The sequence below is a fragment of the Tamandua tetradactyla genome, chromosome 20 (genome assembly GCF_023851605.1).
Source record: "Tamandua tetradactyla isolate mTamTet1 chromosome 20, mTamTet1.pri, whole genome shotgun sequence".
Lineage (NCBI taxonomy): Eukaryota > Metazoa > Chordata > Mammalia > Pilosa > Myrmecophagidae > Tamandua > Tamandua tetradactyla.
In genome coordinates, this window is record NC_135346.1 from 23,933,638 (window position 1) to 23,952,214 (window position 18,577).

The following is an 18,577-nucleotide window of genomic DNA, read 5'->3' on the forward strand; positions in this document are numbered from 1 at the left end:
AAAAGAAATCAACAAATTTTATAGCTAGATAGAACAGCAAGACAGACAGACGGACGGAAAGAGAGAGAGTGAGAGAGAGAGTGAGAGAGAGAGCGAGAGAGAGAATGAGAATAAATGAATAATGATGATGATGCAGATAACTAAAATCAGAAATGAAAGGGGGACAGTACAACAAACTCCACAGAAATAAGAAGGATAAGAGACTACTATGAATAAATATATGAAAAAGTTAGAAGCATAGATGAAATGGACAAAATCCAAGAAACCCATACTACCTAAGGTGCCTTATGAAGAAATAAGATTTCAACAGACCAATAACAATAGATTAAATTAGTAAATGAAAACTTCCTAACAAAGAAAAATTCAGGACTAGGTAGCTTCACTGGAGAATTTTACCAAACATTCTAAGAATTAACACCAATCCTGCTCAAAATTTTCCAAAAAAATAATTTTACGAGTTGAGTATCACCGTAATACCAATCAGATAAATGCATCCTATTAAAAGAAAATTATAGACCAATATCCTTTATACATGTAGAGCAAAAATCCCAAACCAAATACCAGCAAACTGAATCCAACTACACATTAAAAGAATTATAAATCACCAAGTATGCAAGGGTGGCTTACCATAAAAATATCAATTAATGCTATATATCATATCAATACAATGAAGAGAAAAAAAGTACATATCATCTCAATTGAAAAGTTGAAATGGTATTTAACAAAATATAGCACCCCTTCTTGATAAAAATCACAGAACACCAGGAAAAGAAGGAAACTTCTTCAACATGATAAAGAACATATAAACTCTCCCACTGCTCACATCCTACTTAATGATAAAAGACTGCAAGCTTTCCCTCTAAAATCAGGAGCAAAACAGGGATGCCCACTATTACCACTGCTATTCTACATTATGCTGGAAGTTCTAGACAGAGCAATTAGGCAAGAAAAAGAAATAAAAGACATCCAGATTGAAAAGGAAGAGATCAAAAGTTTCCTTATTTGCTGATTACATGATCCTACATGTGGAAAGTCCTGAAAAATCCATAGCAAAGCTCCTAGAGCTAATAAATGAATTCAGCAAAGTAGCAGGTTCCAAGATCAACAGGCAAAAATCAGTAGTATTTCTATGCAAGGAACAATCTGAAGAGGAAATCAAGAAAAAAATCCATTTACAATAGCAACTAAAAGAATCAAATATCTAGGAATAAATATGACCAAGGATATAACGGACTTCTACATTGAAAAATACAAATAATTGCTAAATGAAATCAAAGTACTAGATTAATGGAAAGACATTCTATGTTCATCATAAGAAGACTAAATATTGTTATCAATTCTACCCAAAGTGATATACAGATACAACTCAATCCCAACCAAAATTCCAACAGTCTTCTTGACTGAAATGGAAAATTCAATAATCGAATTTACATGGGGGTGGTACAAAGGTGATTCAGTGGCAGAATTCTCTAAAACCATCTTGAAGTAGAAGAAGGAAGTTGGAGAAATCACATGTACCAATTTTAAAATGTATTACAAAGCTAGAGTAATCAAAACAGCATGGTACTGGTACAAGGAAAAACATTTAGACCAATGGAATAAAACTGAGAGTTCAGAAATATGAACTCTCACACATGGCCAATTGATTTTTATTATTATTATTAATATTATTTTTACATGGGCAGACACCAGGAACTGAACCTGGGTCTCCGGCATGGCAGGCGAGAACTCTGCCACTGAGCCACTATTGACCATCTAACCAATTGATTTTTGACAGGCATACCAAATTCAATGGAAAATCTATTCCATAAAAAGGAGTAACCTTCTGATGCACATGACAACCCGGTTGAACCCCCAAAACATCATATTCAGTGAATTATACCAGACATAAAAGGACAAACATTGTCTGATCTCAATGATATGAAATAATTAGAATAAGCAAATTCAAAGACTCAGAAACTGAAGAATAGGGAGTAGGGAATGTAGAGGGAATTTCAGTTTGAGGTGTTGCAAAAATGTTGGTATTGATGGTGGTGATGGCAGCACAACATTGTAAATGTAATCAGCACCACTGAATTATATATTTGAATGTGGCAAAAAAGGGAAATGTATTTGCAAATAGGTTAGCAGAAAAAAAATTAGAACCATAGGATTATTCAGTGCATTGAACCATAATTGAAACTAGAGACTCTGGTTTATAGTATAATTTTAACATTATCTCATCATTGGTAACAAGTTACTATCCTGATGCAAATTGTGCATTAATGTAGAGGGAAAACTGTGAAAACTGTTATGTATGGAACATGGAAACTATTTCCTATATGTTTTTTTACTAAATCTAGATTTCTCCAATTAAAATAAATTTTAGGGCAGGCCATGCTGTCTCAGTGACAGAGTTCTCGCCTGCCATACTGGAGACCTGGGTTTGATTCCCAGTGCCTGCCCATGCAAAAAAATAAAAATAAATTTTAAAGTAAGGGAGGCCAGTTGGAAAAAAGTCTTTCTTTTCTTCTAATGTGTTCAGGTGATAAGGTAATGTGTTAAGTGCTCTGTATATTCTAATTTAATTTCCACAATAAATCTGTGAGGTGTAGCCTCTACCACTATCTTTCTACAGGTGAGATAAGACCAGTAACTGGCTTTAGTCATTTAGCTATCACTGTAAGTAAGGATTTTTCTAGACTCTTCCCCAAATGAGACTTTTAGGGTAAGAGATCCCCGTGAATTAACTCATGGTATCTGCACATGTGTGTGCCACCTGACAAACAGAACATGCAATTCCAGTTGGAAATTTCCTTTTTAGGGAAGTAATAACTCACCCAGCTACAGAGTCTCCTTGAAATATTAAGCAGTTTACAGGTTTTCATGTCTGTCCCATTACCTGCTCTCTAGTCTTCCCAGACCTTTTGCTTTTTTCACCACCCTGGTCTGACTACCACCCAAACCCTTCCCCAAGAATCATGTGGCCCAAGAAATGTTTACTCTGAGAGTACTTAAGATCTTAAGTAGCTTTGAATTTAGCAAACAGAAATTTGAAAAATTTTACCCATGACTCCCAAACAAAAACACAGCTACACTTATAAAAAAAAAACAAAAAAAAACCCTGGCTCTCTGCAGGCTCATTCTACCTAGCTAGGGAGGAATATAGGAAGGTAAACAAACAAAGCCACTTCATCTTGGTTTCGGGCACAGAAAAGCAAAGCGAATAAAGGACAACAGTGACCTGAAATGTCCCCAGCGGTGAAAGACTTGGACATGAGTGCTGGTAGAGAAACAAGCGGCATATTTTGGGACCCAGATGAATTTCTGGGCACATAATAATGATTCCACATCAAGTGACCACCCTGAAAGTAATTGAAGATGGTAGAAGAGAAGAGAAAGATGATTTTCCTGTGTTTTGTCAAACCAGCCAGTGAATTCAAAGGGAGAGGAAGGGACTCGCCTGGAGTGGACCGGGGTGGGTGTGGGGAGTGACGGCGTAGGGTGGGGCTGGAAAGAAACAGGGGGAATATTAGTTTTAAAAAAGTGCACATTTGATTCAAGTATTTGGAGACTGTACAGGAGCAATGGTTAAATGCACGGTCAGGGTTTAAATCCTGGTCCCCCCCTCCTTACTAACTGGTGGACTCTGGATAAGCAACGACCTGAGATTCGCAGTTTCCTCAGTCTGTAAAATGGGAATAGTAATTGTATCTATGTCTTTGGGGGGTTGGATATAGCCCATAACAAACTATCTGACACAAGAGTAAGTGTCTCATAACTGTTACTGTTATATTATTTGCACATTAACCATTTGCAAGGCACTGGGGGAGGGCATTAAAGTGACAGAGGCAAGACCCCAACTCTGACCTTACAATCTAGTGGAGTTAAGACAGGTATGCAAATTCTGCCTTTGACTGTAGTTTTTAAGTTTCATAAAAGTTACAGATAGAAGAGTCAATAGAATTGCTCGAACAACAGTGCCAAAGAGATACTCACAAGCGTCTTTTCTTTATAAAGAATGGCCAGATAGCAGGACTTGCCATAGGATGCTCAGACTGATGGAGTACCTTCTTGGGCAAGGAGGTCAGAGAGAGAGAGCAACCCTATTCTTACTGGTTATCTTCTTACATTGTCTAGATTTGTACATGCGCATTTGTTTTTGTTTCTGGAGCTGGTTTAGGGTGGAGATAATTAGGTGCATGGATTTAGAATGACCAAAGTTGTCTGTTTCATGTCTCTAATATTAGGTTCCTAAGCAACAGCAAGCTGCTCTGGTCAGATATGACTTATTGGTGTATTGAATTCCTTCACATTATTGCTCAGACCCAATTTAAAATGTTGTTCAAATTATGTAAGAAGCTGGACCATGGATGAGCCCCATCTATGCCAAGATTCTAAGCTTTGATGAAAGTAGCAGCAACCAGAATCTCCATGAAGAATCACAAGGTTGTTGTCAAGGTCGTTAAAGCCCAAATTTGCAACTGGAACTCCTGCTGAAAGCACCTGGCCAGCTTAGGAGGCCATGTAAATTGGGAGAGACTTTTGTCCCCATTCCCTCTGAGTGCACTGGAGCGTAGCCCTAAGGGAAATCCTATTGACGCTCTTTTTCCACTGTTCCAGGGGCTGCTCGCATCTGTTGTTGTTAAATCTAGAGTTTCAGCTTTCCCATCACCTTTAACACTGTTGGTGTGATCATGACATTTTACAGCTGAAGGAAGGCTAGCCCCTTCAGGCAGCAGGGACACATGCCTGACACGATGAAAACCTGAACCCTGCAGGCATATTTGTTGGTCTTTTAAAAAATCTCTAGGTAGTACTTAACATAAAGGAGGAAACTTTTGCCTTTCTCTGCACACCTTTAATGGCTGGGTATTATGAGGTTAAGGCTAAGGTCAAAATTAAAGAATTAGATTTGTTTTCTCATTATAGGAATATGGGTTGCATCTCTTGATTCTTCTTCAAAATCTCTGATGGTACAAGTGCCATCTTCCAAACTTCTCTGGGCTGTATCAAGTCAGTTTTGGAAAACTCCTTTTCACAGACAAATTTGAGTCTCATTTAGGAGTTAGCAGAGCACAAAGCTTCAGAACATAGATGCTGGGAACTGTGCAGACCTGGGTTTGATCCCTGCACCCACCTCCTACTTACTCGCTCGGTGACCTCAGGCGAGGAGCTTACCTTCTACAAGCCTCATCTCCTTATCTGTAGGGAAAGTATAACACACTGCCTCTGTCTGGAAGGATTCTTTTGAGGCCTCAACAAGACCATAATTATAAAGTCTTTATCCCAGTGCCAAACATATAATAAACAATGACTACGTGGCAACAAATTATTTTACCATCACAAATGAAACCCAAACAAAGCCCATGAGCAGATCTGTACAGTCCCTTGGGAATTTCTTTAAGGCAATAAACACTTATTTCTGCAGTTTAGGATGCGATAATTAGATAAACAAATGTTTCCTGGAGAGAGAGAGAGAGTGCTCAGTAAAGCCTACATGATGTGTTTGAAAAATGCTCCTTATCAGGTGCACAAAAATTCACTAGGTTCAGAATGTCACTCTCATTTGAATTGTCCTTTCTTACAAAATTTCCATTTGAAAAGGCAATTTACTACAACTAGTGGATCATTCACAGGCTAGACTGGCAGAATAAGTCACCCAAGCCACCTGGACCTCTGTTTCTCTCTTTCCCTTTGTCCAGAAAAGCACCGATTACATCGCACGTGAAGAGGTTATTTACTCCTCAAAGTTTCATTCTGGGCTTGGGTAGACCTAGGTTCAAATTCCAGCTCCACAACCCACTGGCTGCATGATGGATGATTTTGAGCGTCAGTCTTATGCCTCTAGGGGCTCGGGAATTAAGTGGGGTACCTTCCTGATAGGGTTGCTGTAAGAATTAAATGGGAATGGGTGGAAAGTGGCCTGAGCACAATAGGAGCTCAGAAAATGATAGCTGGTCAAGGTGGTGATGGAAAGCATTCTCAAGCTTTTTGCTCTCAAGGCCTTTTTATTCTTTTAAATTACTAAGGACCCCAGAGAGCTTTAGTTCATGTGTGTTTCATCAATAGATACTCAACTTATTAGAAATTAATTGAGAAATTTTAAAAATATTTGTTTGAATTCATTAAATATAACAATAAGTCCTTTAAATGCTAACATATATTACATTTTTTGGGGGGGGGTACATGGTCTAGGAATCAAACCTGGGTCTCCCACATGAAAGGCAAGCATTCTAATAAATTACATTTTTAAGGAAAAATAACTATATTTTCTAAAACAAGAGAAAAAGGAGAGAAGAATGTATTGTTTAACATTTTCGCAAATCTCTTTAATACCCATCTTAATAGATAGCAGCACTATTCTTATATCTATTTCTGCTACAATCTGTTGCAATATCACACATCATGAAGCTCCTGGCAAACTCCACTTTACACTTAGGACAGAGTGAGAGTGACAAAAGGCAAATAATATCTTAGTATTTTAAAAATAGTTTTGATCTCATGGATTCCCTGAAAGAGTCTCAGGGACTCCCACAGTTTGAATACCACTGACTTAGAGCAGCTGTATCCAAAATGCTCTGCAGCAGTTGATACACAGGTCTATGTGGAAAAAAAGAGTGAGGCCAGTGCCTTAGAAAATGAGAGACCATCAAGTCCGAAAATGTTGTCAATCTGAGGCCCTTATTTCTGAAAATAAGGTTGTCCTCAAGTAGGAGTCGGAGGAAAGCAGGAGCTCAAATGCATCTTACAGAAGCAGGCAAGTCTGAACTATATTGTCAGAACAAATTAGAAACATTCCTGTGATGGCAGGAATATCCAGATATCACAGATTGCTGTTTCTGCCTCCTCCTCCTTCTCCACCACCACCTCCTCTACCTCACCCCAGAATGGCAGGAAAATGCCAAGTGGCTCCTTGGATTACCTGACACAAGGATGGTGCAGTTACATCCCACCAGAAGCATCAGGGGTACCATGGCTAAGAGTGTGGGTTTTTTGTGCTTACAGATCTGGGTTCAAATCCTGGATCTGCCACTTAGGAGCTACATGATCTTGGAGAAGTTAAATTTTCCGATTCTCAGAATCCTAATGTATATAATGGGGATAGTGGTGGAGTGAAAATGGCCACACTCTTTGCAGCCCCTCCAATCAAAAAAGTAAAGTCGAATTTCCCTAAAACTGGGCTGGTACTGTGTTTTGCTTTTTGACAGATAAAATATGGCTGAAACAACACTGGAAGACTTTTGAGCAAAATCTCGAGAAGCTTGGGATGAAACATTTCGTGGAGGGAGAGGCTCAGCCATTCCTGCTGAGGTCCCAAACACATTAATTTAGCCAGCCCCAGCCAGGCAGCTGCACAGGTGCAGCATAACCACCACCCTGTCAGCATAGTGTTAGGAGAGGTGACCATTTAGCTTAGGCCACTAAGCATTAGAGCAGTACGGAGGGTGATCAACTTGTCCCACTTTGCTTAGGACATTCTCAGTTTGAGCACCTAAAGGCCTGTATCCCAGGAAACCCCTCGGTTCTGGTTGATCACCCTGTTTGTAGCACAGCCTACAAACAACTGACTGAGAGATTAAGACACATGCAATTTAAAAAGAGATTAAGAATATATAACTCAGTGTTCCTGAGAGAATTAAGTAAAAAGAGGCAGTTGGAGGCCACACATGAAGCTCATAAAATGAAAGATTTTTTGTTTCTTGTCTTCAATTTACAAAATAACTCAAAATTTCTATAGCTAAAAAATGCTGGATCTGTTCTCTCTGTGACTATCATTGAGCTTCTCATTCAGGGGTTCTTATTGATTCAAATATGCTAGATAGCATTCTCTACTGGAAGAATGCTCCATTTCAAGCTGAGCACAAAGGTAGCAAGCTCCTGGGAAATCATGAACAAAAAGGGAAAGAAAACATTAGACTTAACTAAACTCAAACCGGCTGTGAGTTCCAAAACAGTATCACTGTTGACTATGGAAAACACTTAACATTATGTCATTCTGGGTGGGTCCAGAAATGGGCTTTTTTTTTTGGATAATATTTTTCTCCAGGGCCATATCTAGTAAAAACACAGTCCAAAGAAATGATCTGCAGGTATGCTAATACAACACCAGGAGAAGACAGCATTCTAGGAGCCATTGGGTACTAAAGTAGAAATCTTTAAAAATTCTATTTTAGAGCTATTGGGAAGAAAATGGGAGGTGGGGGTAGAACTTTTGTAAAAATCTGTAATTCATTAAATGACGGTGCAATCTTTTCCTCATGTCATAATTATTGGACCTAAAAATGTATTATAGTTGATCAAAAGATAACACATCTCTGTTCCTAACTTAAATTGCCTGTTATTCACACAGTTAAAGTAGCCTCCCCATCATAGAGGCCGAAAGAACTTCATACTGCCAAGAAAATGACCGTCCTGGACACCATTGAAGAATTCTGACTCTGCAAAAAACACATGTGAAATCATTTAGCAGACGGGCTGGCAAATATGTCAGTCTTGGAGAATTTAATCAAGAAGGTATTTCCTCCTGCAGACTTCTGACAGCCAGCAAGCCGAAAATGGGACCAGACACATATGTATGGCGTGTGTCTTCTTTGCACAGAAACACATCATGACAGTTGAGAAAGACATTTCTGTTGCTTTGCAAACAAGTAAATGCCCGATTCTTAAAAAGGATCAAACAAAGATTCAAGCAGCCAAGTATTAATTACCATTACCACTGCTTCTTGGAGGGAACAAGCAGATATAGAAAGAACAGAGATTTCAACTTTTTAAGCATGGAAGGCAAGTAGGACCCTACGTTGTTACTCAGTCTCTAAGAGCAATAGCCCCCCCTCCCTTTAGCACAGATTTGTATATTTGAGGATATGGATTGATGAATGGTCATTAATATCCATATCTGTATTCCTATCTTATATATCTATATCTGTATATATAGCTATCTATTTATCTATTATCTATATCTGTATCTCCTCTATCTCTATCTTTAATTTGATACTGTTAGAGCTCACTTCACCGGATACTGAAAAGTATAGCGGCTTTATTTTAGAATGCTAGATTCTCCCCAAACTTAACAAATTCTTCATTATCTTGGCAATCAGAAAGCCATTACAATTGCAACTGGGGACAGAGTTCAACATTAGAGAGCCAGGGGTTTAAATACTCATTATGATTTGCCATACCTTATTAGATGCAGTGCCAGGAGCTAAGTTATAGACTCACTGGAAAAGATTTTCTATCCATTTTCTAGACATTTTTAAGCTTTTGTAGAATTTCAACACTCATGTTAAAAATGAAATACTTCACAGTTGACTGGCATAAAGATATATACAAAGATATGTGAACAAAGAACACCAACCAAAAGTCTAAATTTCACAGGATAATGCTTAAAAAGAACTAAATGCAATAAAACAAAAGTATGGCGAAAATTATGCATTTAAAGAGAATAAAAAAGGGGAGTGGTATATATTTGAAAGTTGTAAATTTAATTATAAAAGTTTACCCAAGTAGCCACTCATGCCACTAATATGATAAAATATTAAAACCTTTCCCCCATTCCCATCTTGACTTGCCTGAATGAGGACCCTAGGCTTCTAAGTAGCATCCCTTTTCCTTACAATCTGTTCTTCTCATAGAAGAAAGATCTTTAACAACAACCCCAACAATTGGTTCCATTGGCTTTTCCACTAAACACTTCTCAATGGTTTTGCATGGTTTGGAATAAAAATCCAACACCTTACCTTGGCCTACAAACCTCTAGGTGACCTGACCCTGGCCCACCGTCTGGCTTGATGTCTAACATTCTGCCTCTTGCTTATTGTGTGCCAGTCACACAGCTGTCCTGGGTTGCTTCTGGAAAATATCAGAATGCATCTTTTTTAGGGCATTTAATGTTCCTCTTCCTACTGGAGAAGGGCACCCTTGGCTCTTGACATGACTACCTTGTCTCATCCTTCAAATGTAACCCAACCTCATCTTCCTGAGAGGCTGGACTGGCCACCTTAATTTAAGCCTCCTCCTAGCCACCACCCTTTCTTTATCACCTCACTCTTCTTTTCACCTCCATGACCAAAGTCTGAAGTTATTCTTTATTAGTTTGTTTGTTGCCTGTTTGCTGCTAGAAGGCAAGTGCTTTGGCAGTAGGTGCTCTGACGTGCCTGTTTGCTTCTGGATCTCCTGCACCCAGACGGTGCCTCTTTTAGTTTTTAAGAAATTGCTTTGATATCTAGAGAACTGACTGAAAGAGGGCAGAACTGGAGTAGGCAAAACAGTCAGGAGGCTACTGCAGTAACCTAGGAGACATATCATGGTGGCCAAGGTGGGGAGAATGAAAATAGAGAAATGTGGATGTTTAGGAGACAGAATCAGCCAGACTTCATAGTTGATTGGATATGGGAGATTTTAGGGTTGGTGTCAAGGTTTCACCCTTCATTGCATTCCTTTCTCCATGAGGATTATAGCTTAGGTTTTCAGTGTAACCACACTGCTAGTTGGCTGCAGCTGATGTGTTGAGGGAATGATGTACAACACATGATACCTATGCACAGGTCATATGTAGGAGCAATAAATGTCATTTTTCCTGGGGTCACCCTAGGCATTTAGAAAAATCAATTACCTCTAGAATTATCTAGTATGAACTCTGCCCAGTAGGAGTACCCAGCATTCAATAGTGGCCAATCCAATAAAATCTAGCTTTTCTGAAAGCACAAATGCTAGATGGAAAAGAGAGGGTAGCAATGCCCCAGAAGAGGTGAAGCCTCTGTCAGGGAGGCCAGATGCCTATTCCAGAGCTGAAAGTCAGTGACAGCCACTGTGAGGCTGAGGGACTCCCCACTCCTTGATCCCAGACATTCCTGAAGGCTACTTCCATCACTGACAGCCATTTAAGCTCATCTGTTCCTTACCATTAATGAGGTTAAGTGACAAAATTGCCACTCTAATGGAGCAGAAGTGTTAAACAGCTGGTATGTAGGCTTCATAAGGACGCAGATATCATCTATATAAGGGTGCACTGGGAAGATGATGATAAAGTACTTGGCCTTGGCTGGAAAGTCAAAGAAGTCAGGAAGACCAAAGACTTGACTTCATGCTATATTCAAGATGTCAAGTGACCATCCAATGTGGGGAGGAGGGAACAGAGAAATAAACTCTCCCCACGATCTGCAACAGGGAAGGAAATCCATAACCAAAGTATTGTTAAAACACATTTGCAAACCCTAGGCTTTTAAGATATTTTAAACTTAGAAAACAAATAGTAATTTTATAAATGATGTTAATGTTAAGACCTCATGGCTCAATATTCTAGAATCAATGTAAATTTCTCTTTTGCTTAATTCTTGGCTTTCAAAGGGCCATTTGTCTATAAATCATTGAATTTTACCTTCTCTCCCCACCTCTACATCTTTTTTGTTGAAAAAGAAGGAAGTTATGAAACCTCCAGGCATTTCCTTAATTAAGACTTAATTAAGACTGGGTAATAATGGGATTTAATCGATGCTTAATAAAGCAGTCTAAGGTTTCAAATCCAAGATACACTGTTTTGAGTAATTGAGAAAATACATTATATGCTCCCATACTCTAGCTTGTGGAGTTTATTTCATATAGCTGTCTTCCTAGAAAATGCTAGTAAGGCTCCAACTGCCTAGAAAGAGAAGCCCAGCACTGGGATGGAAGTTAGATTTTAATTCTACTGAAAGTGTAAAAGTTTTTTCAAAATGCTCCCTATACAAGGAGACTCCTTGACCATAACTCGATTCGCTAAGAGGCAGAAAACCTGAATGATAACCAGCAACTTAAAAAATTGGCAGCTCTAAGGATACAAGCTTAGACATTGAGAAAAGGAAATTAGATATTTAGTCCCAAGTACTGGTGACTGATACAACTTTCTATCCAAAGGTACACACACACACATACACACACAGAGATGTTATAATGAAAAGAAAACAAAAAAGAAAATGGTACAACAATAAATTGAATAGGTCCCCAGATTTTGGTAACCAATAAAAAATACTGCATTATTTTTTTACTGAAGAATCATTGGAATGGGCAGTACTGACATTTTCTCTCCTTTCTTTATCCCCTGTGATTTTTTCTTCCCTTAAATTAAAACTCACAGGAAAACAAAATCTCTGGCTAGCCTCTGAGGAACACTCTATTCATTTTTCCTCCTGACCTGGTTAGTCAGAACATCTTTCAAATGATTAGTTTTCAATTTTGCTCCACTGCCAGAGAGAAAGACCCCCAGATTAACGGCTGCGTTGATTGTTTATGCCTCTGAAAGCTATCTTTTTAAAAATTCAGTAATGCTACAAGAAATGCTGATCTTTGGAAAGGATTTATTTAATGGATTTTTTTTTTTAAATTAAGAGATTTGAAAACTTGCCAAAAGTGTGTTTAACATTCCACTTACAAGTTTGACTATCTAGAGAGCTTATATATGCGAGTTTTGTAATTTCTCAGTGCAATAAGCTTCAACCTTGGATTCTGAGACACTTGGGGATCTGGATGGAGCCCTAATTCTGGCTGAAATGGCGGGCCCATTTCCATTCCTTCCTGGCTTCCTCTTAATAATAAGTACTCCCCCCCATCACTTCCCCAAATGTCCTTCCTGGGTGTTTTTTTTCTCCCTCTGCTTTTGGAAGAGACACTGAAAAAACTCAAGAGAAAAGGTTCCTACAAACATTGGTTTGTTTGGCTGGCACAGAAGGGATGGGAATTTGCACAGAGCTTTTGTTGGGCAAGTTTCTCTTAGGTCTCTGCCAGTGAAGTTCCAGTGCTGTGCCTTAGATGGAGAAAGGTAACAACAGACTAGACTGCTATTTCTTCCATCCTACATTTATTGTAAAGCACTGCAGTATCTATTTGCAAGAGGGGAAGGACCCCATTAGAAATAAGCTCAAAGTCTCCCATTTTGAAATTAGCAAATATGATTATGTAGACTGTGGCTTTTTCATGATTGCAGCATACACAAATCATAGCTCACTGCAGACTAATGAACTATGTTCAGGGGTGAGAAGGAGAGTAACTTTCTCTGTTCTTATTGAGATTTGATTCCTATGGTTTATGCTATGGCAAATGAGATTTCATTAGATATGGAAGAATGCCATTTTTTAAAGTAGTACTGAATGTTCATTTTTCTCCATTTCAATCTTATTTCCTAAACTTTTTTTTATGAGTTCCTGAACTAGGCAGTCATACTCCTTCCCAAATGTCTCTTTGTAAATGCTTTGACCTACCTTGGTACACAAAAGAGGTATCAGTCTCCAATGGCATCTTATTTGAATGAAGTCCAGTGACAAGAAGAGAGAAGTCAAAAACCAAGAGCTTGTGGAATGCTAAACTGGTGAAGGCAGACGTAAAACTGATAGTCTGAGAATTAGTATCTAGTATTTGGAACCTAACATCCACCCCTAAAAGGATTCCTGGGTTTAGACCTGCTATTGGTGGGTCAGCACAGTCAAGATTGCTTCATATAACTGCAAAGTAAAGACTCAAACATTTTTCAGAGTAGCGGGGAATTGAAGTCATCACCTACAAGAAGCCATAACCAAAACACCGATCCCATGTTTCATGTAGATTACAATAGGGTTCATCTGCTTTGTCCCCTACCCCAAACCATGGCAGTTTTTCTAGAACCACTGCTTTGCCCTGTTGGCATTAATACACCTAGGGCCCTGATCACTTCCTTCCAAACACAATAGAAAATTCTGACATTTGCCATTTGAGTTTCATGTCTGTGACACCAAATTTATCTAATCTGTGGTCATATCTCAATAGACTCTACCTAAGGTCATTTCCCATTCTTGTTTCATATCTGTAGATTTGGAGTTTGCTATCCCCTTGACCCAACACATGAACTAGTTTTCCACCTCTTGTTCATTATGCCACCTCTCTCAGTTCCTTTTAAAATCTCAAGAACAAGTTCTTGCATGAAGCCTTCCTGGAACTATTGGTTCCATTTTTCAGGCCAGAAATAATAGCCTCTGGTTTACTTTCCTGGGCAATGCGCTCTTATGAATTCTGTGATTATGTTTCCTTGTATGGCGTGTCTCCTATTACACTGAAAACCCTTGAAAATCATCTTTAATGGATATTTAAGGTATCTGGTAGTGTACCACACTGGCTTGGGGCTGGGGCTGGGGAATTTTTGTGTGAACAATTTGTTCTTATGGAAAGAATTTGATCACCTTCACTGTTTAGAATGCCAGTTATAATAATAACAAAAAGCAGACAAACTTTTATTACTTTTATTATTGTTTTTAAATTCCTTCCAGACAATGTGCCCCCTGATGACCCACCACTAGGCCACCAGTGTTCAAGGAAACCCCAAATTGACCAACTTCTATTCAGAAACAAAACACTTCTGAAAATACCCCTTCCCTCAAAAAGGCACATATTTCCTGACCTAGTCAAAGATTTCAGAGACTATAGGAAAAAAGAGCAGAATTCTCTATGTACTCAAGTAATTGCAGCTACTCTTATGTGCACATGGACTTTCAATTGCAAAAGACACTTGCATGGCTTTCGTGCCCTAGATTTTTCCTTCTGTGTTAATACAAATGAAATAAAGAAACTAACAACTATTCTTAGAACCAAGTCTGTAGAACCTTACACTGGCCAAATGTGGTAGCTTTGCCTCCACTGTACTTAGCTGAATCTCTCTTTGGGCCCCCCACCTCATTTAAGTAAAACTAATTGCTATTAATAACAAATCAAGCTAAGCAAAAATAGTTTTTCTTTGCTTTTCTCTGGGGACGTTCCTGAGACCCAAAGCTCTCCACACACAAGGTTATGTCTCAGGGTTATTTGACAGCTTAACTCTACGATTTACCTTATTACTCAAAACACTTTCAAAAACTCAATGTCCTTCTCAGGTACTAGTTAGGGGAGGCCAAAGAGCACGGCTGTGTGTGCAGAGATGGGTATATGGGAGTCACTGGAATGTCAACACCATTCTTTTCAGATTCCATTAGCAGAACTCAATCACTCACCCCACCCAGCCACAATGGAGGCTACAAAATGTAGTTGAGCTGTCAGCCCGGGAAGAAGCAGAAACAGACACAGGTAACCAACCAGTCAGTGGTGTCTACAACACCATCAGGCTATAGGAGCCATGAAGGCAAAGCATGTTCAGTCTTACCACAGCTGAAACCTTGAGCCTGATATTGTGCCCCACATGTTGGAGATTCTTAGTAAATATTTACTGACTGGATGAGTGCAAAGGATTGTGTGGAAAAGAAGGAAAGGATTGGACCTGGAATAAAATTCAAAGACTTTAAGCAAATCATACCATTCATAAATTGATTGATCTGCTACAAAACCAAGAGGAGACTCAGCAGATCCCATGAATACTGAATTTTTATTATTTTGTTGAGAATTTTCAAATCAAGGACAATTTAAAGCAACTCACATAAAAATTGTTGTACCCTCTGTTAAGTTTTTAAATAGTGTAAAGTTTATACACCTCTATATATGTACACATAAGCTATTTGCATGCATATATGTATTGACAGAAAAAAAAAAAAGTTTTATGTGATTTCCAGAGACCAAGGACATGACATACAAACATGTACGGTGAATGAGCAGGGCCTAAATTCAAGATCTTGGTACAAGAGCCTCTGGAATAATTGGGAGAAAATATTCTGTGTGTTTTGAGCTTCCCTTGAAGGACCTTGCTATCGTATGTCATTCAGAAAGCCTAGCAACCAATCTATAAGCCATCAAGAATCAATCACAGCTAGGCAGTGACTGGCATTGTGTTCTAATTCTAAGCATTTCTACTTGTGCCAGAAAGGAACACCTATACAAAAGCTCTGGAAATGTGGTGAATTCTTTCATGTACAATATGAGAACCATGATGACTGATGGGTTATATTCTTAAGGTCACTAGACAACTGTAGATTAACAAACAAATATAATTATCACAAAGTAATAGACCTTAGCAAACCAGGGCACAGCAGACATGGATTGCTCCTACATGCCAAAGAAATGATTAAATCATTCCTCTTTCCATGCTCTTACATAAAGAGATGAAATACACACATTACAAGAAAAATTAAGTGATGGGTCCATCCTTTTATTCAAGAGTGTGCTGTTTTCTCTCCTGATGATGGACAGACTATATTATCCGAAGCATAATGTAGTTAAGTCACACAGCATCAAATCATTGCTTAGACAGGATGTTTCTGAACCATTTAACCTGATACTACTGAATAAAATGTATGTAATCATCAGGCACTTTTATAAGTCAATCAATCAATCACCAACGAAATGGCTCTTCACTTACCTCCAGAAAGTGCAGATTCTATTCATGACAGTTCATCAAGGTTGCTCAGTGGCTCCACGTGGATCTTGGAATCTAGATCAACAAATTCCTAGTTATTGGTTGTAGGACACATTTTGTATGTGGAAGTGAATTATGGGGAATGTAGCAATAACTTCAGGATTGAAACACTGCTCAGACCCAGGACCTAACCAGTAGGTTTAATTTACAATAAACCTTAAATAAGTGATTCGCAAGCTTTAGAGAGCATAAAAATCACCTGGGTTGTACATTAAAAATGGGAGTTCTGGTCTCCACTCCCAGAGTTTCTGATTTAGACCTGGGGTGGGGTGTGAGAATTTGCATTTTTAAGAAGTTCCTGGTTGATGCTGACGAGCAAGATTAACCTTTGAAAGCCAATGCATTAAATTAATAACCAATAAACCTGATTGAAGATCTTCCATATACCTAGGAATACAGGATGAAGTAGATTTTTTGCCCTTAAAGGATTGAGAATATTATCTACATCATTGCATTTTCACAGGGGTACCTGTCATCTTTACATTTATTAAAAATTTTACACTCTCTCCCCCATCAACAAAAGAAGCAAAAAAGTGAACTTACCCCTTCCTCATGTCCTTGCAGCAAAGATTCCTTGGAAGCTTCACCAAAAGAACTACGTACTTCTTCAGAAACTTTTTTCAGTTTTCATTACATTCAGGAGAAAATAGGCTCTTCTTCCGTGTCATGATGCTTTCAGCTAGTCTGTGAGAAGGGCAGCACTTTGCCACGTGCTCCCAGTGTAAGTAACAGAAATAAAACCATCAACTTCTTCTATCAGGGCTCCTCAATGTCCTCCCGATACTGGTCGAATCCGAGTAGGCCTTGTTGATCCCCAACAGTTAAACTCTAAATTAAAAGTTATGGCTATGCCCTAGAGATCATCTACCCGGGGTTAAATTCACTCTGCTTTGCTCGCATGGTACAGCAGGAAGGACTTCACTGAGGGTGCTCAGGAGGACATAACCTCCAGCAACTTCACCTGTTGACATCATTGCCTGGTCCCTCCGGAGTGAAATTGACAGCACCTGTGAAACCCTCCCATTTAGCAAGTGGGGAAATCAAGGCTTGAAGAAATTAAACATGCTTTTAGCTAGAGCTGGAACAGGGCTACCACCCACAGTTCAAAACTCCCTTTTTACCCTTTTTTTTTTCTGCTTTCCCTCCTTTGAGGGTGCTAACATCCAACTTAGGCAAGAATTTGACCAATATCATTCATCTTGCTCTCTCTTATACTTACGAACACAAATACCCCAGTCACTCACTTCAGCCGAGCAGACACTCCTTTCCTCTCTAACATCGTACCCTCCTTTGGTGTGTTTTGGAAGATGTTGAGACTCCACCTCCCATTTTTAGGTCTATGAAGAAAATATTATGTAAACGTGTCCAAGGTAAAAGAAGTAATTGGAGTACTAGCCTTGGAGTCAGCGACAGAAATGGTACAGTTTTTCACAGAGGCATTCTTTAAAAAACAAACAATAAGCAAAAAAATAAAAATGAAATTAAACTTGAAAGAAAAAGTCCACGGCCCAGTTTGGATTTGAAGACATCTTAAAACTGGAGGAGGCAAACCAAGATTCTCCTTGGCTTGCCTTAATTTAGTCTGCTTGAGCTAGTCTCCAAATTCCTTTCGTTATCATTTCAGGGAGAGCATTCACCTGTTTCAATTTGACCATGTTCTAACTCTTGACAGCCAAGCAAGGGACAGAGGCAGAAGAGCCAAAAGCAGTGAGTCTCAAAATTAAGCACATATAATAATCATCTGGGGAACTTGTTGAAGATGGAGAATCTTTAGCACCACCTGCAGAGGTTCCTGGTAGTTCTGAAATCTGCAAATTTCACCAGCACCTCCAGGTGATTCTGAAGCTGGTGGTCCTTTTGAGCACACTTAGGGAAATGCCTTGTGCTTTAAAGCAGTACTTCTCAAACTTTAGCGTAGTCCCCCCACCCCTGAAAATGGGCAGCTTATTAAAATGTATATTCTTGATTCAGTAGGTCTGAGGTGGAGCCTCTGATTCTGCATTTCTCACAAGTTTCCAGAAGATACTGAGGCTGCTGGTTCAGGAACTGCTCTTTGAGTAGCAAGGGTTCAACGCTCTGATGTGACACCAAGTCATGTTGCTTGGGTTCAAAATCAAGTGGGCTTTGCCTCTTAATGGATGATTTGCAATTTAACTTCTCGGGCCTTCACTATCTCCTCCACAAATGGGACGCACTACTAATACTTACCCACATGGTTGTTGTGAGGTTTCAACAAGATAATACATGTAAGGCTCT